Below are 23,783 nucleotides of genomic sequence, written 5' to 3' on the forward strand. Positions count from 1 at the left end.
TGCTGCTAGAAGGGTTACTGAGAATTCTACATCTAGCTCCACAGAGATGGCAGAAAGTTGAATGAGAGCCAACAAGCCTGGCTTAAGCTTCTGAGACCTCAAAGTATACCCTCAGGGACACATTCCTTGCAACAAGGGCACACCTACTCCAAAAGGACCACGGCTCCTGATAGCGCTACTTCCTATGGGCCATTTTGATTCAAACAACCACACTAGCCAACATAAACCTGAAGAACTGCTGCCTAGAACATTCAGTCCTCTACTGGCTCAAACATCCCTGTAAACAGAAAGTGTGATGATTTAAGTATCTCTTAGAATTTCATCTATGTCCCATAAATGCCACCTTATTCTTTTGCACAGTATAAATTATTGCTTGGATACTGCTGCTTAAGGTGCTACATTTTCAAAGTCTTGACTGTGGGAAAGATATTCCAATAGGAAGGAACTGTCAAGGAATTAATCCAAGATGAACTTGGAGTTCCATTCTTCCCTCCTCCTATTTGTGAATGCAAAGATGTCTACACTACCGTTTGGCTTTAAGATCTGGACCTGTAAGAGCTGGGCTTAAAGTCTCTTACTAATGTATATGAAGTATCCAGGATCTATTCATTGTATTAACTACAGTTTAGAAATAAAGCAGAATAGATATTTAGCACATATTTTGTTTCAATAATTTATTCCAAATGTCTACCAACAGGGAGAGAAAGATAATTTATGCTGTAGTCATGGATAAGCAATCATGATCACTTCATATAAAAACTTCTAACCTTTTTTATTATTATTTTAAGATTTTGGAGCAGGGTCTCATGTAGCTTAGGCTGGCTTTGAACTTCTGAGATTCTCTTCTCTGCCTTTGAAGTGCTATGATGATGTGATTTAGGTTCTGCACCCAGCCTAGCCAAGCAGAATTGAATGGAAAACTAAAGTAGAACCAGAAGAATTTGGTATATCTGCTTATCTCAAATAATTAATTTTCAAAATGTGTTCTTACCACCTTGTGTTATGAGGACGTGAGTTATCCTGGAAAGGAAAATAGCCCAAATCAAGATCCATGCACTATTTTGTTCTGCTTAGCTTTGGTTCTGCTGCCTTATTGCTTATTTGGTTCTGCAGTAATGACTTTGTAGGACTGGCATAAGGATGGACAGGAAGAGTTTAAGGACTATTTGCGATATCAGAGAGGTACAAATTCATTGCTATTAATAGCTGTGTGCTTTGACAAATGGACTTGATAATAGATTTGAAAAATACTTTTGTTTTATTGAGTATTCATAAAATTTCCTGTTTTGGACCATTAAAACTGAGAGTAAAAAAAGAATATTAATAAAACAAGCAACCCGACTTGTGCATGATTTTTGCTTTCTTGGTCTAGTGGAACAACTCTATGGCGGAGCTGGAAGTTTTCTTCTCTTTCTTCTTAGGGCCTTGTTTCAGTGTGACTCCTGCTTTGAGCTCAGTAAAAGACACGAATATAGATGGTCAAGGTCTTTCTTAGACAAATATACTCTCCTTTACAATCATTTGTATTTTACTTTCTCAAATGCTGATGAATACCTGGTTCTATTTCAAAAATGGGTGGACACATTGAGGTAATTTCTGGAATGTTCCTATTTATATCAAATCTGTATTTGTTTGTGGCTGTATAAGAAGGCATATAGAAATCATGATTGAAAACATTAGAAACAGTGATCCATATATTTCCTCCTAAACACACATGCACATGCACACCCATAACATCAAGGAGGCCAAAAGCACAGTCAGAAAGTCACTGTACATTTCTTGCCTAAAGCTCATTGGGTACAGCAGTCATTCTATCCTTTTCCATTTATTATGCCCATGTGATTTATCTATGCAATTCAACATTAATCATCCACATTCCAAATTCAAACTCACCCTTATAATGACACCCCCAGGGTGGTGTAGGTTCTCAAAGTCTCCATTAGTGAATTCGGTCCTCTGAGCAACAAATGCATGGAGTCTTTCTGCCTGGGCGTCAAGCATTGAGGAAGCCAGTATCCCCCCAGCAACAGCGATTACCACTCCCTTACTTGATGTCGTTCTGTCTTATGTCTGCACTCTTAGTTTCAAAGCTCATCTTCCTGTACAAGCCACTGATCTGTCCTCTTACGTTACGCACGAAAGTGCTGCAAAACCGTTCCCAATTCTTTATAAGCCTTTGCAGAGTATTTGTCAAGGTCCTCCAGTGTGTCCACAGAACATGACCTACTGTGGCTATACAGTAAATACTGCTGAATGAATAAATGAATTACAGCAAGAACAGCGACTGCATTAAAGTTTATCTCCCCTTTTTCCCTTTGTCCCCAGGAGACCCCATCCTCCAGAACTCAAAGAAGCAAGTTGAACCCTTCTCACTTTAAGCCTATCTTAAATGCTGCTTTTAGAAACTTCAGTGCACACTCACACACCATTATATGTTATTTCAGGCTGGTGTAATAATAAAACTGTCAATCCTATGAATAAGAACTATGTCTTTACTTGGATTCTTGCTCATGTTCTTGTATATTTATGTATTACTAGAAAAGCAGCATTCTTAAGATTTCTTAGATTGTTTTGATAAGATATGACTCTACTTTTCCCAGACTTTCTTATTATAAGAATCTTTAACAAGCATGCACATGCTACCTTACATTTTTATGGGACCTAAGGTGTAGTAAAATTCAATTTTGAGAATTCTTTCTTACTATAATGTTTAAATAATGATACTATTTCTGCTTACGTAACAATTGTGAAAATGGAATAGTTGTTAATGTTCATACATATGAAACATGCTTTAAATTGTGATGAGAGGCACTTATCAATGGTTACTATTTAGAGTACAAGTAATGTTTTAAATCACATACCTTCAACATAACATTCTTTTATATATAGGCATTTTGTGGTTGTTATTGGTCATATAAAAAGGTTTTGATGTTTTTTAATCCAACAATTTATTTAAGAACTTAATTCATGTGACATTTGCAAACATTAATTTAAAACCATATGTGACAATGGGAGACTCCAAAGGCAGAAAGTAATTTTATACATGAAACACCCAAAACAGGCAGTTTTCTCAGGGACCAGCTTCCTCCTCCATGACCAAATCTATGTCATGATTTTAGCTAGAAAGTTAGAACAAAGGCAGCTGCTGTAGCCAATGAAGCTGATTGTTGGCAATGTGTGTCATGCTAGCTGTGTACACTGCTTCCCCACCGTGCAGAAACACACAGAGAGAGTAGGAAAAGAGACAAGTAAGAGAAAGGAGACCTTCAGAAAAGAGTTTAGTCTGGGGTACCCACTTTCCACTTCAACATCTATCCTGTGTTCGTTTCACCCTTTTTTACCTTTGGTCCCCCTTTGTTTATTTGCTTTATAGTTATGGATTTTGGGGTGTGTGTGTGTGTGTGTGTGTGTGTGTGTGTGTGTACGTGTATGTGTGTATACATGCATGTTGGCTTATTTGTGTTTGTGTTTATATGTTTGTTTTTCTTTTTGTTTATTTTATTATTTGGAAAATTTTATATTTAAGCATTATATTTTCATCAGTTCCCACCCCTGGTGGTTTTATCTAACTCCTACTATGTGTTTTCTTCCTCTCAATTTTATAACTTCTTATTTTTAATATTATTGCTACATAGATGCACATAAATTTATAGATAACATTAGTTAAATCCACATAAACTTATGGATACCACTTACTGAGTCCTTTTAGTGTTGCTAGTAGGTGTATATGTTCAAGCCTAACCACCAGAGGTTGGGTAATCTATTGACTAAGACTGGACACTAATTGTTCCATCTTTAGGTTCTCTCTCTCTCTCTCTCTCTCTCTCTCTCTCTCTCTCTCTCTCTCTCTCCCCCCATGATTTTATTTATTTATACACTTTACAACTCAGTGTCTGCCCTGTCTCCAGGTTTCCACTTTACACAGTCCCTCCCTCTATATCCTATCCCTTTTTCCTCTGAAATGGTGGAGAGCCCCCAACCCCTAGGAATACCCCTACCCTGATACATCAAGTCTCTGCAGGGCTAGGCGCATTCTCTTCTCCCTAGGCCAAACCAGACAACCCAACCAGGGGAACATATTCCACAGACAGGCAACAGCTTTTGGGATAGACCCTGTTCCAGTTGTTGAGGGACACATAAAGACTGAGCTGCAGATCTGCAACACATGTGCAGAGAGCCTAGGTCCAGCCTGTGTATGTTCTTTGATTGGTGTATTGGTGTTTACATTTCTGAGATCCCCCAAGGGTGTAGGTTAATTGACTTGTGTTGGTCTTGCTGTGGGGTTTCTATCCTCTTCAGGCCCCTCAATCGTTCCCCCAACTCTTCCATAAGAGTTCCCAACTCCCTCCAATATTTGGCTATGGGTCTCTGCATCTGTTTCGGTCACTTGCTGGGTGGAGTCATAAAGTCTTGTCTTCTGGTTTTTAAGTAGTCATAACAGGGACAGTGTAGCATGTGGAAGAGTTTCTTGTTGCCCATTTGCTGTATCATTCCGGAGACCCTCAAATGCCTCATTCTAATGGATCCATGATATGTCAGCTTGTCACATACTTACAACAAAGTTAAACCTGTTCACTGTAGGACTGAGGACGCTTTCTGTTCAACCAGAAATAAGGCAGCAAAATCAAGCAAGAACTCATCAGTCCTATCATTTCTTAGTCCTTTTACTTCCCTCTAAAACTTCTAAACCATTCCCTGCAGAGATGGATTTGGAAATGGACTTCTAATAAGTGATTAGATTTAAGCGAGATAATGAGGTTGGGCTTCTCATGGCATGATGCCCTTATATAAGTATTACCTTGTTTTTCATCTTTGCCAGCACGAGTTGTCACTCTTTTTTTTTTTACTAATATTTACATTCTGACTGTTGTAAGATGAAGTCTTAGCGTCCTTTTGATTTGCATTCCCCTGATGGCTAAGGATGTTGAGCGCTTCCTTAAGTGTTTCTCAGCTGTTTGAGCTTCCTTCTTTGAGAATTCTGTTTAGTTCTGTACCCCATTTTTATTTTTTAATAATATTAATCATTTTATTTGTTTACATTTTAAATGATATCCCCTTTCCCTGTTACCCCTCCACAAACCCCCCAACCCATCTGCCCATTCTCCCTCTGCTTTTCGTCTATGAGGTTGCTCCTCTACCCACTCACCCCCTCCTGCCTTACCATCTAGCATCCTCCTTTTCCATTAATATCAGATAAGACCATCCTTTGTTACGTATGTGTCTGGAGTCATGGCTCCCTCCATGTATACTCTTTTGTTGGTGCTTTAGTTCCTGGGAGCTCTGGGTGGGACAGTTAGATGATATTATACTTCCTATGAGGTTGCAATCCCCTTCAGCTCCTTCAGTCCTTCCCCTAGCTCTTCCATAGGAGTCCCCAGTTTGCTGTGAGCATTTGCATCTGTATTGGTCAGGTGTTGTGTACCCCATTTTAAAATGGAATTATTTGGTCTTACGATATCTTGAGTTCTTTATATATTTTGGATATTAAGTCCTCTATTGAATGAGGAGTTAATAAAAAAAAATTCGCATTCTGTAGGCTGCTGCTTTGTCTGATTGACTATGTCCTTTGCCATACAGAAGCTTTTTAGTTTTATGAGGTAAAATTTATTATTTTTCTTGTCTTAGTGGCTATGCTATCAGTGTTCAGGAAGTTCAGGAAAACTTTTCCTGTAAAAGAGTCCAAGACTATTGCTCCACTTTCTTCTTTGTCAGGTTCAGTGTGTCTTGTTTTATATTGAGGTCTTTGATCCACTCGGACTTGGTTTTGAGTGTGGATCTAAATGCAGACATCCAGTTTGACCAGCACCATTTTTTGAAGATTCTTTATTTTTCTTCAATGCATATTTCTGGCTTCTTTATTTAAAATAATGCATTAATAGGTGTTTAGATTTATGTCTGAGTCTTCCATTCGATTTCATTGATCAATGTATCTGTTTTTATAATAATACCATGAAGTTTTGTTTTCTCATGACTATCGCTCTGTAGTACAACTTGAAATCAGGAGTGGTGAGGCCTCCAGGAGCTCTTCTATTCTTCAGGGTTGTTTTACTTAGCCTAGGCTTTTGGTTTTTCCATATGAATTTGAGAATTTTTCTTTCAAGTTCTGTAAAGAATTGTGTTCCAATCTTCATATGGATTGTGTTAAATATGTAGACTGCTTTTGTAGAATGGCCATTTTAAATATGTGAATCCATGAGCATTGGAGATCTTTCCATTTTCTGATATCTTCTTCAATTTCTTTCTTCAAAGGCTTGAAGTTTTTTCATTCAAGTCTTTCAATTGATTGGTTAGAGTGACCCCAAGATATATTATATATTTGAGGATATTGTGAAAGGTGATATTTCCCGGATTTGTTGCCCTGCTTATATGTCATTTATATTTAGGAGAAAGTACTGTTTTGATTTGCTTTCTTAATTTAATCTTGTACCCACCCACTTTACTGAAAGTGTTTATCAGTTGTAGGAGTTGGTTGAACTTTTGAAGTCATTCATATATACTATGATATCATCTGCAAATAATGATACTTTGACTTCTTCCTTTCCAATTTGTATCCTCTTTATCACCTTCAGTTGTCTTATTGCTGTAGCTAACACTTCAAGTACTATATTGAATAGATATGGAGACAGTGTGCAACTTGCTCCTGATTTTAGTAGAATTGTTTTCAATTTCTATCCATTTAATCTGACGTTATTTATAACTTGCTCTAAATTACTATTACTACATTTTCATATATCTCTTGCAAACCTCAACTCTCTAGGACTTTTATCATGAAGAGGTGTTGGACTTTGTCAGCGATCTTTTCTATATCCAAATGTAATAGTCATGAGGATCTTTTCTTTAGGTTTGTATATATGGTGGGTTACAATTTTTAGTTTTTAAATATTGAACCATCCCTGCATCTCTGTGATGAGACTTCTGTGATCATGATGTGATCTTTTTTATGTGTTCTTGGATTTTATTTGAAAGCCTTTTGTTGAGTGTTTTTGTATTTATGTTTACAAAGGAAATTGTTCTGTAATTCTCTTTCATTGTTGATTCTTTATGTGGTTTTGGGTATCAGGGTAACTGTGGCCTCATAAAATGAATTGGGTAATATTTCTTCCATGTCTATTTTCTGGAATAATTTGAAGAGCAATAGCATTAACTCATTTTTGAAAGTCTTATAGGATTCTGTGCTAAAACCATCTGGCCCTGTTTTTGTTTGTTTTGTTTGTTTTGTTTTTGTTGTTTGGTTGGGTGGTTGGTTGGTTTTTTGTGGGAGTCTTTATGATTGTATCTGTTTTACTAGGAGCTTTACATATATTTAAATTACCTGATCTTGATTTAACTTTAGTAAATTGTACCTATCAATAAAATTATACTTTTACATTATCCAATTTGGCGGAGTACTATTTTTTTATGTATATCCTTATGATCTATGATCATCGAGATTTCCTTGGTGTCTGTTGTTAATGTCCAGGATTTTGTTTCTGATTTTGTTAATTTGAATTCTTTTTGCCTTTTAGTTAGTTTGGATAAGAGTTTGTCTTGTTGATTTTCTCAAAGAACTATCACTTCATTTCATTGATCCTTTTTATTTTTGACTTGTTTCTATTTTATTGATTTCAGCCCTTAGTTTGAATATTTCTTGCCATTGGCCCCTCTTGGGTAACTTGAAAACTAATAGAAATGTCAGATATGTTGTTTAGTTGGTGGTGTGAACTATGTCTTTGTTGTTATTGTTGTCGTTGTTATTGTTTGTTTTGTAATCAGTTAGCACTATGAACTCTTAGCACCACTGTTATTTGCCTTATGTTTGAGTATGCTGTATATTTATTTTCATTGAATTCTAGAAAGACATTAGTCTTGACACATTTTTTCATTCAGTAAAAAGTTATTCAGTTTCAATGAAGTTGTAAGCTTTCTGCTGGTTCTGTCGTTGATATCCAGCTTTAATATAGGTGATCTGATAGGATGCCTGGGGTTATGTCAATTTTCTTGTTATCTGCTGAGACTTACTTTTTGTCTGAGTATGCGGTCAATTTTGAAGAAAGTTCCATAAGATACAACAAAGAAGGTATACTCATTTGTGTTTGAGTAAAATGTTCTGTAAATATATTTAGGTCCTTTTGGCTTATAATATGTATTAGGTCCAGTATTTTCTCTGTTCAGTTTTTGTCTGGATGGTCTGAACATCGGGAGAGTAGGATCGTGTGAGAGGATCAATATGTAATTTAAGCTTTGTACTATCTCTTTTACAAACTTGGGTGCCTTATGATTGGGGATATAGAAATTAAGAATTTACATGTTATTTTACCTACCTCTTTTGATTACTTTTGTTCCAAACACTATTTTGTTAGATATTAAAATGGCTACACCAGCTTGCTTTTTAGGTTCCTTTACTTGGGACATCTTTTCCAACCCTTTACCCTGAGGTAATATCTATATTTGATGATATGATATATGTTGTGCATGTAACAGAATCATGTATTCTATTTTCCTGTGTATTGGTAGTCTGTGTCTTATTATTGGGGAATTAAGACCATTGATATTGATAATGGCTAAATGGTCCTCTGGGGTGTGCATGTGTGTGTGTGTGTGTGTGTGTGTGTGTGTGTGTGTGTGTGTGTGTGTTGTTTCCTTCCTTTTGATTTTTTTTCTGGCGTGAGATTATTTGGTTACTGTTTTAGCTTTCTCTATGCCATATGACAGCAAGAAAAAAATGAGTCCTACCATGCTGCTACTATGAACTTGGACATTCCAGACTTTAAGACATGGAATAAGTGTGTGCTGGGAAAGCCATCAAGACTGTAATATTCTATTAAAGAAACTCCAGCTGGAGAATCCATAAGCAGATGCAGTTCATGCTTCTGAGGGAGAAGCAAACCAAATAATCAAATAAACACAAAATAAATACACAAACACTATAGAAGATGCTGTAAAAGGAAAGAGAAGAAAACAAAAATGAACAAGTCACCAAGGAAAAATAAGAAAACAATTTGATTTAGAACAGAGCGATTGTGCTTATTTAGGAAACACCCCTATATCCAGAAGGATCAAAAGGTGTGAAGGTCTTTTGGATAGAGAAAGCTGGCTGCAGGCCTGAGTGTAAACACCAGGGGAAGACTGGGTGATCATTTGGTTCTCCAATATTAAATTCTACATTATCTTATATCTTTCATATAACTGTAATTGTATTTGATAGATTGCATCCTAGTAAAGTATAGCCATCATAATTTCAGGATTACAAACCGTGATACAAATACACCAATTGCACAAACCTACTAAAACCTATATTCTTGCTTAAGATTTGTAGTTAGTCCAGATTTTTGCTCACCATTTATTTTGTCTTTAACATATATGTAATAGTAGCCATCTGATTCATTTGCTATAATAAATTAATTGAGGCTAGGCACTTTACAAGGAAAATATGATTAAGTAGGTCAGAATTTCAGAGGTTGCATACAATGACATTAGCATATATTTTTAGTTCTGGAGAGGGTCTTACGAAAGACTTTAGAACAAAGGCAAGAACACTTGTAGGATGGAGAGATCACAGAAGCCTAAGATAAGGCCGGAGTTGGTCTTTTGTGTTCTTCTGGAGTTAAGCAAGGTGCCAGCAGAATAAATTAGTCCCTTAGAAGCCAGTGTACCCCGTATCATGTAACTGTGCTTAACCTCTCCAAAGTCTTACTATTAATGCCACCACAGTGGTGACAAGGATTCTGACCTATGGTCTTTGGGACACATCCAAACCATTAAGATTATTAACAGGGATGCTTACGGATTAATAAAAGGTGGTGTTCTGAGAAGGCTGCTGAAACCATGGCATCCACAAATGGAAATTGATTGTAAATGGAAGTTGATGTCACCACATGTCTGTTATTGTTACTCTTATAAATTCAGTATTGGTGATCAAATATGCATTTTCTTAAAAGAAATTGAAATGGAAATATAACTAAATAGTAGAGAATATGCCTAGTATGTTCATAACTCCAAGCTAGATAGTCAGCATTGTAGAACAATAAAAGTCCCCTCCCCAAATAAAAGTAAAAAAGAGAAATTAGGGATAGAGAAAGGAAGGCAGGGCAGAATAGAATGGAAGGAGGAAATAACATAGGGAGGCAGATGAAATTTTAAAATGTGCATATCATAAATCTTAATACCAAATATCAGTTAATAACTGAAAAGCTGATTATCCCATGAAGGTGAGACAAACAGCTCTCTGATCCGAAATAAGTAAAACAACTATGATGTTCCACATTGAGACAGCATTACCAATGCTCATGGTGACTGAACCTGTCACCATTCACATAATGAAAACAACATCTTCATCCTGAAATATGCATACTCTAATTGAAATAGGTGTTATGAGGTTCAGTGGAGAACATAATACTGCTTATTCTTTTTGATGTGTCAGGGAAAATGAGCTAAATAAAGATTATCTGAAACTGTGAGATGTGTCTAGTCTAGTTTCTAAATATTCTATGTGTAAAATAAAAGAAGATACCCTCACTTCAATACTTTCACAGAACCTTGAGCAGTCCATCTGCCGGGGAATTTGACACATATTTCCTGACTTTGACCATGTGCTAGATGGTGTTCTTGGTGTATAGTTTTGAAGTTTACCTTATAATTCCAAAAGAAGTTCTAATTGTTTAAGATGATTCTACCCTATCTTGGCAACTACTAACTCAGCTGCTGTTAAAAGGTATGTATTATGTTCCTGAAAACTGTTGGTGATTGAGTCAAGGGAAACAAAGAACATAGAGGGTATATTTCTGGTTTAGGTTTTAAAGACTTGCCTACACATATTAATATACTGTTAAGCAAAGTTATTCTTTTGACAGTGAAAAACCAAGTATAAGTTATGTTAGTTTTTGTCTTAGTTACTACAACAAAAGTCCTGACCAATTTTTTTAAGTTAAATTATTTTATGTCTTTTTTGTTGTTGTTAGTGTTTTTTTTCTTTTGCAGAATTCATATATTTTTAATATACTACATAATAGCCATTTCTTTTGAGAGACCAGAAAAATGGTACAATTCATAATAAGCACTTATTAGTTTTGTTAATTTCAAAGGCTTTCAGTAATCCTAGAAGAAATCCTATTCTAAGTATATAAAGACTTGTAGAGTCTCACATGTGTATATTTATATAATTGTATACATACATACTATTCTTTTAATTCATTGATTTTACAGGGTATTTTATATATTTTTATGTTTCAAATGTTATCCCCTTCCCCCCATCCCATACCTACTTTCTCATCCCCCTGCTTCTATGAAGATGCTTCCACTCCCACCCACCCACTCCCACCTGCCCACTCTCACCTCAACAGCCTGGCATTCCCCTACACTGTGGAAAGGAGCCTTCACAGGACCAAGTTCTTCTCCTCTTACTGATGCCAGACAAAATCATCCTCTGCAACATATATGGCTGGACCCATGGGTCCCTCCACATGTGTACTGTTTGGTTGGTGGTTTAGTCCCTGGGAACTCTGGTGGGGTCTGGTTGATTGATATTGTAGTTCTCCCTATAGGGTTTCAAAGCATTTCAGCTTCTTTAGTCCTTTCTCTAACTCCTCCATTGGGGTTCCTGTACTCAGTCCTATATGCAGCTGCAAGCTTCCTCAACTGTATCAGTAAGGCTCTGGAAGAACCTTTCAGGAGACAGCCATATAAGGCTCCCGTCAGCAAGCACTTCTTGGCATCAGCAATAGTGACTGGGTTTGGTGGCTGCATATGGGATGGATCCACAGGTGACACAGTCTCTGAATGACCTTTCCTTCAGTCCTTTTCTTTGCCCATGTATTTCCTCTGTCAGTATTTTGTTCCCCGTTCTAAGAAGAAAAGAAACATCTATATTTTAGTCTTCCTTCTTCTTGAGCTTTATGTGCTCTGTGAATAATATCTTGGGTAGTCCAAGCTTTGGGGCTAATATCCACTAATCAATGTGTACAATGTGTGTTTTTTGTGACTCAGTTACCTCACCCACGATGATATTTTCTATTTCTATCCATTTGCCTATGAATTTCATGAAGTCATTGTTTGTAATAACTGAGTAATATTCCATTGTGTAGATGTACCACATTTTCTGAATCCATTCCTCTGTTGAAGGGCATCTGGCTTCTTTCTACTTCTGGCTATTACAGTTAAGGCTGCTATGAACACAGTGGAGCATGTGTCCTTGTTTTATGTTGGAGCATCTTTTGGGAGCATGCCCAGGAGTGGTATAGCTGAGTCCTCAGGTAGTACTATGTCCAATTTTTGGAGGAACTGCCAGACTGATTTCTAGAGTGATTGTACCAGTCTGCAATCACACCAAAAATGGAGGAGTGTTCCTCTTTCTCCACATCCTCACCAGCATCTGCTGTCAACTGAGGTTTTAATCTTAGCCATTCTGACTGGCATGAGGTGAAATCTCAGGGTTGTTTTGATTTTCATTTCCCTAGTAGCTAAGGATGTTGAACATTTCTTTAGGTGCTTCTCAGTCAACCTGTATTCCTAAGTTGAAAATTCTTTGTTTAGCTCTGTACCCCATTATTTCATAGGGTTATTTGCTTCTTTCAAGTCTAATTTCTTGAATTCTCTTTGTAAATTGGGATAGTACAGATATTGGTGTGTTAAAGATATTTTCTCAATCTGTTGCTTGTTGTTTTGTCCTATTGACAGTGTCCTTTGCCTAACAGAAGCTTTGCAATTTTAAGAGGTCTCATTTGTCAAATCTTGATCATAGAGCATAAGCCATTGGTGGTCTGTTCAGAAAATTCTCCCCTATGTCTATGTGTTTGAGGTTTTCCTCACTTTCCCTTCTTTTCGTTTCAGTATATCTGGTTTTATGTGGAGGTCCTTGATCCTCTTGGACTTGGGCTTTGTACAGGGAGATAAGAATGGGTTGATTTGCATTCATCTACATGCAGACCTCAAGGTTAGCCAGGACCATTTGTTGAATATGCTGTCTTTTTTCCACTGGATGGTTTTAGCTCTTTTGCCAAAGATAAAGTGACTATCGGTGTGTGGGTTCATTTCTGGGTCTTCAATTCTATTCCATTGATCTACTCTCTGTCTCTGCACCAATACTATGAAATTTGTTTATCACTATTGCTCTGTAATACAGCTTGAGGTCAGGGATGGTGATTACCCCAGAAGTTTTTTATTGTTGAGAATAGTTTTTGCTATCCTGGGATATTTGCTATTTCAAATGAATTTGCAAATTGCTTTTTCTAGCTCTATAAAGAATTGAGTTGGAATTTTGGTGGGAATTGCATTGAATTGTAGATTGTCTTTGGCAAGATGGCCACTTTTACTACATTAATCTTAGCAAATCCATGAGCATGGTAGATCTTTCCATATTCTGAGATCTTCAATTTCTTTCTTCAGAGACTTGAAGATCTTGTCATACAGATCTTTTACTTGCTAGGTTTAAGTGACCCCAAGGTATTTTATTTTCTTTGTGGCTATTATGGAGGGTGCCATTTCTCTAATTTCTTTCTCAGCCTGTTTATCCTTTGAGTGGAGGAAAGACACTGATTTGTTGAGTTAATTTTATACCCAGCAACTTTATTGAAGTTGTTTATCAGGTAAAAGAGTTCTTTCATGGAATTTTTAGGATCCCTTAAATATACTATTATATCATGTGCAAATACTGATATTTTGACTTCTTTTTTTTCAATCTGTATCCTTTTGACCTCCTTTTGTTGTCTGATTGCTCTGGCTAGGACTTCAAGTACTATACTGAATAAGTAGATAGTGGGCAGCCTTGTCTAGTTCCTGATTTTAGTGGGATTACTTCAAGTTTCTCTCCATTCAGTTTGATGTTGGCTACCGGTTTTCTGTATATTGTTTTTACTATGTTTAGGTATGGGCTTTGAATTACTGATTTTTTCAAGACTTTTAACAAGAAGGGGTATTGAATTTTGTCAAATGCTTTCTCAACATCTAATGAGATGATCATGTGTTTTGGTTTGTTTCAGTTTGTTTTTTTTTTAGTTTGTTTATATAGTGAATTACATTGATGGATTTCCATATATTGAAGCATCCATGCATCCCTGGGATGAGCATACTTGATCATGATGTATAATCATTTTGTTGTGTTCTTGGATTAAGTTTGCAAGATTTTTGTTGAGTATTTTTGTGTCAATATTCATAAAGGAAATTGGTCTGAAGTTCCCCTTTTTTGTTGTGTCTTTGTGTGGTTTAGGTATAAAGAAAATTTTGTCTTCATAGAATGAATTGGGTAGCATTCCTTCTGTTTCTATTTTGCAGAATAGTTTTGGGAGTATTGGAATTAGGAATCCAATTAAGGTCTGATAGAATTCTGCATTAATCCCATCTAGTCATGGGCTTTTTATTTGGGAGACTTTTATTGACTGCATCTATTTCATTAATGATTATGGGACTTTTAGATGTTTTCTCTGATCCTGATTAAACTCTGGTACCTAGCATCTGTCTAGAAAATTGTCCATTTCCTCCAGATGTCCTAGTTTTGTTGAATGTATGCCTTTTTAGTAGCATATGATAATTTTTGAATAGCCTTAGTTTCTGTTGTTATGTCTCCCTTTTCGTGTATGATTTTGTTAATATGGATATTGCTCTGTGCCCTCTGGTTAGTTGGGATAAGGGTTTATCTATCTTGTTGATTTTATCGAAGAACCAACTCCTGGTTTCATTGAGTCTTTGTATTGTTCTTTTTGCTTCTGATCGGTTGATTTCAGCTCTGAGTTCCCTGCAGTCTACTCTCTTTGGGTGTATTTGCTTCTTTTTGTTCTAGAGCTTTAAGGTGTGCTGTCAAGCTGTTAGTATATGCTTTCTCCAGGTTCTTTTTGGAGGCCCTCAGAACTATGTGTTTTCCTTTTAGCGCTGCTTTCATCATATCCCATAAGTTTGGGTATGTTGTGCCTTTGTTTTCATTAAATTCTAAAAAAGTCTGTAATTTCTTTCTTTCTTTCTTCCTTGACCAAGTGATCATTGAGTAGAACATTGTTCAGCTTCCATGTATATGTGAGTTTTCTGTTGTTTTTGTTGTTATTGAAGACCAGCCTTTGATTGTGGTAATATGATAGGATGCATGGGGTTACTTCAATCTTATTGTATATGCTGAGGCCTATGTTGTTAATATGGTCAATTTTGGAGAATGTACCATAAGGTGTGAGAAGATGGTATTTTTTTTTGTTTTGGGATGAAATGTTATATGGATATTTGTTAAATCCCATTGATTCATAACTTCTGTTAGTTTTACTGTATCTCTGTTTAGTTTCTGTTTCCAAGATCTGCCATTGCTGAGAGTGGGGTATTTAAATCCCACTATTATTGTGTGGTACAATGTATGCTTTGAGCTTTAGTAAAGATTTTTTTAATGAATGTGGCTGCCCTTGCATTTGGAGCATAGATGTTCAGAATTGATAGTTCATCCTGGTAGATTTTTTTTCCTTTGATGTGTATGAAGTGTCCTTCCTTGTCTGTTTTGTTAACTTTCAGTTGAAAGTTGATTTTATTTGATATTAGAATGAGTACTCCAGCTTGTTTCTTGGGACCATTTGCTTGGAAAATTTTTTTCCAGCCTTTTCCTCTAAGGGAGTGTCTGTGTTTGTCACTGAAGTATGTTTCTTACATGCAGCTAAATCCTGGGTCCTGTTTATATATATACTCTGTCAATATATGCTTCTTTTATGTGGGAATTGAATCCATTGATGTTAAGAGATATTAGTGAATAGTCATTGCTGTTTCCTGTTATTTTTATTGTTAGAGGTGGAATTATGTTTGTGTCTCTTCTTATGGGTTTGTTGAGAGAAGATTATTTTCTTGCTTTTTCAAGGGTGAAGTTTCCCTCCTTGTGTTGGAGTTTTCCATCTATTATCCTTTATAGGGCTATATTTGTGAAAACATATTGTGTAAATTTTATTTTCACATGGAATATCTTGTTTTCTCCATCTATGGTAATTGAGAGTTTTGTTGAATATAGTAGTTTGGGCTGACATTTGTGTTCTCTAAAGGTCTCTATGACATCTGCCCAGGATCTTCTAGCTTTCATAGTCTTGTTTAGTAGTCTGGTTTAATTCTGATAGGTCTGCCTTTATATGTTACTTGACCTTTTTCTCTTACTGCTTTTAATATTCTTTCTCTGCCTTGTGCATTTGGTATTTTGACTATTATATGACAGGAGGAATTTCTTTTCTGGTCCAATCTATTTGGAGTTTGGTAAGCTTCTTGTATGTTCATGGGCATCTCTTTCTTTAGATAAGGGACGATTTCTTCTATAATTTTGTTGAAGATATTTACATATTTACCAGCCCTTTAAGTTTGGATCTTTGCTCTGTTCTATACCTATTATCCTTAGGTTCGGTCATCTCATCGTGTTCTGGATTTCCTGGATGTTTTTGGTAAAGATGTTTTTGTATTTTTCACTTCCTTTAACATTTGTGTCTCACATGTTTTCTATGGTATATTCTGCCTCTGAGATTCTCTCTTCTATCTCTTGTATTCTGTCTGTGATGCTTGCATCTATGACTCCTGATCTCTTTCCTAGGTTTTTTATCTAGAGAGTTGTCTCTCTTTGTGATTTTTTTTTATTGTTTCCATTTCCATTTTTAGATCCTGGATGGTTTTGTTTAATTCCTTCTCCTACTTAGTTGTGTTTTCCTGTAATTCTTTAAGGGATTTTTCTGTTTCCTCTTTAAGGGCTTGTACTTGTTTACCTGTGTTGCTTTGCATTTCTTTAAGGGAGTTATTTATGTACTTCTCAATGGCCTGTATTATCATCATGAGATGTGATTTTTAAATCCAAATCTTGCTTTTATGGTGTGTTGGGATATCCAGTACTTGCTGTGGTGGGAGAACTGGGTTTTGATCATTCCAAGTAATATTGCTTTCTGTTGCTTAGGTTCTTGTGTTTGCCTCTTGCCCTCTGGTTATCTCTGATATTAGCTGGTCTTGCTGTCTCTAACTGGAGCCTTTCCCTCCCATGTGCCTGTGAGTCTGTGTGATTTTAGGAACAGTCCTCAGATACCAGTCTTAGCTCTGGGCACAGATGGAGATTGGAATGGTCTTGTCTGAGACTGCTCCGTGGGAGTAAAAGTGGGGTCTTACCTTTGGGCTTAAGAGTGAGAGTGTTCCTGTGAGGTCATCTCTCTCCAAGCAGGTTTTGTGTCTGGAGGACTGTGGGACAGCCTTAGTCTGGGCACAGATGGAGACCAGAAGGGCAGTCCTCACCAAAATTAACTTGAGTAAAAACAATTTATTTTGAATTACAGTTCAGAGGGCCAGAATCCATCATGATCAAGAGGCATAGTGACTGTTCAGTGTGTCTGAAGTCAGGAAACAAAAAGAGTGGAATTCTGGGGCTCTGCTTCGCATTTTCCCTCTGAGGTCTAAGTTACCCTTCTATTGTTGTGACAAAATAGCATAGCCAAGTCAACATACAGTGTTTAACTGCACTTATGGTTTTAGAGAGTTAAGTCCATGGCAGAGTAAAAACAGGATGGAAAGGAATAACTGAGAACTTACACCTTTATACTCAGGCACAAGGCAGAGAACCATTTGCAGGGAATACTGCAAATGGTGAAAATCTTTTAAAACCTCAAAGCGCACCCCAACTGACACATTTCTTCCAACAAAGGCATACCACCAAATAATTCCCAAAGAGTTCCAAGCATTCAAACATGTGAACCATTAAGGGCCATTTAAACTAAGCTGCTATTTCAGTACAAACTTAGCTGTGGTGATGCCATATACAGTCAAGGAAGGTCTTTGCCTCAGTTAAATCTCCAAGGATGCCCTTAAATATACTAGGGAATAGGTCTTCTAGGAGATTCTAAACCCACTCAATTTTCCTACAAAGATTAATAATCACACACCTTAAGTTTTCTAGTCTAACACATTGGTATGTACTAATGTTTGCACATGCCCAGGATTTGTTTCTTCCACTTGCCAGACTGGCAAATGCTTCCTATTACTGGAGTAATATTGTCTCATCCATAGTTAATACTTATCTGTCTCAATGGTGCCAGATAAAATACCACTTAATCATACCAAATGATGGTTTCCTTTATAGATATTATCATCCTATACTAGTTAAACTAAAAATCAGTTCAGGGTTATGACCCTATTGCTTGCACATGGAAGGGTTTAATACTGTTCAATGAATAAAGAGATGTAGGAAAGTAACGAATAATTTAATACCATTAGATGGGCCCTGCACATTCCTAAGTTCCAAATACTCAAACATCTATATCCAATGATTTATCCCTAAGCATACAATTCTTCTATTATAACCAAATTTGTAAAAGTTAAGAGGAAATTACTAAAGTAATATACTTTTGCAAAGGAACCAGTAAGTGTGTTTCATAAATAAATAAATAAAAATTGAGATCATAAACATTATATTAAGTTCTGTAAGGAAAGTTTGCAAATGAAAGCCTTAAATGAAACTCAGGCGACATGAGTTTTATCACTAAATTATGGTTGCCCTTAGTTAGCTGCTTCAAGTAGAATCAAGTCCTTATACACCCAGTGGCAGTTGGTTTTTTTAAAGGCCATGAATTTGAAAGAGAACAAGGAAGGACAAATCGAAGGGTTTTCCTGGAGGAAATGGAGAGGAAAGCATTGTAATTATAATCTCAAAGATTAAAATAAAAAACTAAAGGAATCTCTTTAGGAGGTGGTGCTTACAGGCTTACCTCTCTTACCATCTCTGCCTACATCTGAGCTTTAACCTCTGACCTTATGTGGCTGTAACTTTAACTTTTTCAAAATCCATTTTTAATGATGGTTCTTGGATGTTTTAACCTCCCTTGTAGCCCACCACACACCAGAGGTAGTGGAAAAGAGAGGATACTGGGTGAGGGAAGTGGACATGTTTAGAAAGCTTCTTTAGAGCAACTCCTGTCTGTGTTGTCTGGAAATTGGCAGTTCTTCAAAGTTTAGCAGTCTGTGGCAGCTCTATGCACTCACAAACACTTCAATGATAACCAGCAATCCAATTCAGTAGAGTCCAGATAGCAAACAGGAATCAGTCCAGATAGAAACAGCTAGGGGTTGGGGATTTAGTTCAGCGGTAGAGCGCTTGCCTAGCGAGCACAAGGCCCTGGGTTCGGTCCCCAGCTCTGAAATAAAGAAAAAAAAAGAAAGAAAGAAAGAAAGAAAGAAAGAAAGAAAGAAAGAAAGAAAGAAAGAAAGAAAGAGAGAGAGAAAGAAAGAAAGAGCCAGGCCTCAGCCTCAGCAAATGTCAGAAGAAGCTCACCATTGTGCCTCTCTCAGTGAAACAAAGATCACCAAAGACTAACAATCATTGTACAGCTGGATCTATCAGCCAGTCAAGATCTGCCCCATCACTGTCTGTGGAATCCTTTAATACTTTCCCCAAACATCACATATCCTTTCATATGCTTGCTTTAGGAAAACATCCTTTCACCTGTGTCTGCATCACTAAAATATTACTTCTTGAGTTTGTACTAGCAGAACACTAGCCAATACAACTCCCTTTCCAAAGAACCCTTAAGTTTCCACTTCATGTTGCTAAGTTTTGAAGTAATTGCTTTGCTATCTTGTACCTTACATGTTACTCTCTGTCTTAGCCCAAAGGTTAAGATATTTCATAGAATATACCACATTAATTCAGAAATATCATGATTAAAATCCAGCTATTTATATTGAAGAAATACTAAAGAAATTTTTGTAGCATGGTTTACATTGGAATTAAAAAAAATGCACGTGTAAGTCTTTCTTGCAATCAAATGTGCAAAGGAAGTCTGATAGCTAAAACCTGTAGTACCTTGAATTTTTAAGCTCTTAATAAAATGGTCATGCAGAGAGGTAGGCACTTAGACTCCCCAGTACTTATGAGGTATTTTTTCTATTCCTTTTTTAAATTGTTTATTTTATTTATTTATATTTCAAATGTTGTCCCCCTTCCAGGTTTTCCTTCCACACCTACCCCTTGCTTCTTTGAGGGTGCTCTTACACCCACCCACTCCTGCCTCACTGCCCTAGTATCCCCTTATGCTGTTGCGTTGAGCCTCTTAGGACATATTTCAATTAGACATTTTATAAGTGTGATAAAATATTATCGCCAAAAGTAACATGGGAAGAAAGTTTTTTTTTTCAGATTACAACTTTCAGGTCACATTGTATTGCTGAGGGAAGTCAGGGAAAGAATTGAAACAGAGTCCATGGAGGAACTCTGCTGCCTGGTTTATTCCTCATGACTGGGTCAGCCTGTTTTCTTATATATCTCAGGACCACCTATCCAGGGGTGGCATCATCTACAGTGGGATGGACCTTTCCATATCAATCATCAAATAAGAAAATGACCCACAGTTTTCCATACAGGGTAGTCTGACAGAGAACAGTCTCTCAATTGAAGGTCCTTTACCCCAGATGAACTTGTATCAATATGAGAAAAAGCTTAACAGGACAGGTGATATAACAGGATAAGTGAAGGCACATCTGAGTTCACAGTAAGAATGGTTGCAAACAAATAAACAAAACAGTAAGGACTAAAATCTGTGATTTAGGATGTTATCTGTGAAAGTCACTATCACCAGTATGAAATTTTCTCCATGACCATCATGTTGGGGAGCAGGGCATCAGGAAGGCAGGGAAGGCACTGGAGCAGGTGCTGAGAGCTTACATCTCCACAGAAGCATGAGGCAGAGGAGGAAGAGAGTGGTGGGGAGAAACGGGGCTACTGGGAATGCTGTGTACTTCTGAGGCCTCACCATTGGAACTTATAATGGTGTTATGATTTGTTAGTTAAAGGGGGTATAAAAGCCATGTCATACAAGAGGCTAAATATATGAGTATACAATGGGACTTTCTAATCTGGACTCTTCCTGTGAGCAGAACCTAATAAAGACCATCGAGGGGACCTGCCAGAGCGTGCCGTACATAGAGCCTGATTGCAGCACATTTTCTAAGTTCTACAGTGCTAAAAGAATATGCCACAACGTCTGCTTTGTTCTCAGCACCTGCAGCATATTTCCGTACATAGATCTTCACAGAGCTGAGACCATGCTGACTTGAACCTGCAGGATGTATTGGATAATAAAAACCAGCTAGTGGCAGTATAAAGGGTATTGTTTTAATTTAGGGCAGCAGAAATTCAAATGTCTCAATTAAAAACATTTTCATGATTATTATAAAATTATGTTACACAATAACCTCAAATATTTAGTACATCAAAAGCCCTCAATGAATTGAGAAGAATGGCACATGGGATACGCAATTTGACATTTAAGAGTAACTGAGCTAGGTGTTGCAGCATGGGCTACATGAGAGGGTGAGCCAATCAAGGACTACATGGGTGAATAGAAATGAGTTCAAGGCTAGTCTGGATAATTTAACAAACTCTTATATGAGAAATTTTAATTGTTAAAAATTAAAAATAAAGACTTGAATGTTACTGTCTTAATTACTGTTCTATTACTGTGAATAGACACCATGACCATTATGAGATAAAGCATTGAGTTGGGGACTTGCTTACTGTTTTAGAGAATGATCCATGACCATCATGTTGGGGAGCAGGGCATCAGGAAGGCAGGGAAGGCACTGGAGCAGTTGTTGAGAGCTTATATCTTATATAGAAACATGAGGCAGAGAGTGGTGAGGAGAAGCAGGGCTACTGGGAATGCTGTGTACTTCTGAAGCCTCCAAGCCCACCCCCAGCACTATGCCTCCTCCTTCTAGTCTTCCCCAAACAGTTTCACCAAGCAGGGACCAAACATTCATGTACAGAAGCCTACGGGTTCTATTCTCATTCAAACCACCACAGTATCTTAATGGTCGAGTACTGCCTTAGTATTTGGGAGCTTGCTAGTCAGTCCTCAAAACTCCAATAAGTAAATAAGTAAATGACCCAAGTAGAATAAAAAGAATAGGTTATTGTTTTTAAATTGAGGATTGTACTAGAGACTTTCCTGTTTGCCAAAACACTTGGAAGAAAAGCTTATGGTAGACAGGGTTTATTTTGGGTAAAGACTTAAAACTTTCTCTGCAATCATGGACTGAAAGTTTAAAGTCCATGATTGCAGACAAACACTGTGGAGCAGCTCAGTCATACAGCAGGGGACTAGAAAGCTGGTTGTTCACAAGCTATGGATGGGTCAAGAAGCAGAAAAAAGTATTAGGTCCAGAGCCATGCTGTAACAGTCAGATGCACAGAGAGACAAACTTTGACTAGCTTGTACCTGCTAAGGGTTGCTCAACTTTCCCGGATAGCATTAGCTGCTGAGAAGCAAGTGCTTGCAGGAGCCCTTGATGAATATTTCTGACTCAAGGCTAGAAACATGTATTAAGAGTTAGCCTCTATGCTTGACTGATTCATTTTATACATTACATTTTCAAACTGAAAAGGGGGGAAGGTGCTATGAAAGAGAGTCTACAACCTGGGCAGAAATCCTCCTTTGAACCCTATCCAGCATTAGCTTCCCAAAGCCTTCCCAGTTCCATTTCAATTGGTAAATTGGATAGAAGAAAATGTCCACCTAGTTATGACCCTCAAGCCAGAGAGACAGGAAAGACAAAAATAAAGGGAAAGAAGTGAGTTAGGATAGAGGGCAAGGTGGGCATCTGGGAACAGATTCCACAAAAATAGAAATGCAATTAAGTTGATGTCTTCCAAAATGGTCTGGACTCACACCTACAACTCTGCCTGTTCTGCTTTTTCTCATTAAATGCCTGGTTATGGATGGGCAGGCTTGCCATCTGTTTAAATAATAGTTTTCTGTTCTCCATGAGCACTACAGTGTTGGAGACAATTAAAGCATCCCCTCCACTGCCATCCATCTTCCTCTCAGCAGGAGCTCTGAGATGCAGGACCATCCTGCCACCTCCTCACTGGCATCTGCTCCCAGCTAGAGTCTTGCTGCTTTCCCATCTAACCTCTCCTACAGAGGTAAACCTTCCTGGCCATGATGCAGGCTATGTGAGTGTGAACACCCACTCAAAAAGGAACAGAAGACAGAGTAGGAAAAGTTCCAGCACTCTTCTTCTTGGCAATCCCAGAGTGACGGATGTGACTTCCTGTGATTTCTAACCATAAGCTATTTTCAAAATTCAGTTTTAAATTAGTGGGCAATGAAGGAGTTTCTTTCAAAAGTGGCATGTTTAAATATAGATCTGGAAGAGGAGCCATGGAGTTGCCCCTCTGATAGAGGGAAAAAGATCAAGGATGAACCATGGGGAAGATTGATGAGAACAGCAGAGGCCTGTGCTGGGGTAGCAGAGACATTCCACTTATGGGAGGAAAGTAGGCTTTCAGGCTGTTTTAAGTCAGGGAATCATCCCAACATGTTTGAAATAACAATTTTTATGTATTTACTTGTGAAGCCCTAGTTTTAATAGCCTATTAATCAATATATGTAATTCTTACCATCATCTGATATTTTACTTTCCTGATTCTGTTTTATTAATGGAAAAACCCCCGAGGCTTAGAATTTGATTGACTACTTGATGTGCTGAAGGAATAAACCTTCTGCAGTCTTTCATCAGATTGTTCTCAATTGAATAATCAATAATTGATTGGAGCAGGACACTTTGAGAAGTACAACGCTGAGCTCTGAAGAAATACTCTAGGATTTAAGGTTGTGCTGCACAAATTGGAATATATAGACATCCTGATCAAACTGTTTTCTTAATAAATAGAGTCAGAGAATATGAGAATATGTCTTAAAGTTCTTTGGAGAAAATAAACCACAGGAATGTGCATAGACATATATTATAAAAGGATTTATTGTGGGAATTGGCTGATTGTTGGGAAACCCTGCTGCTAAGGCCGAAATATGACTACCAGAAAACCCTGAGCTTGGTGC

The sequence above is a fragment of the Rattus norvegicus genome, chromosome 17 (assembly GCF_021556685.1).
Source record: "Rattus norvegicus strain SHRSP/BbbUtx chromosome 17, alternate assembly SHRSP_T2T, whole genome shotgun sequence".
Classification (NCBI taxonomy): domain Eukaryota; kingdom Metazoa; phylum Chordata; class Mammalia; order Rodentia; family Muridae; genus Rattus; species Rattus norvegicus.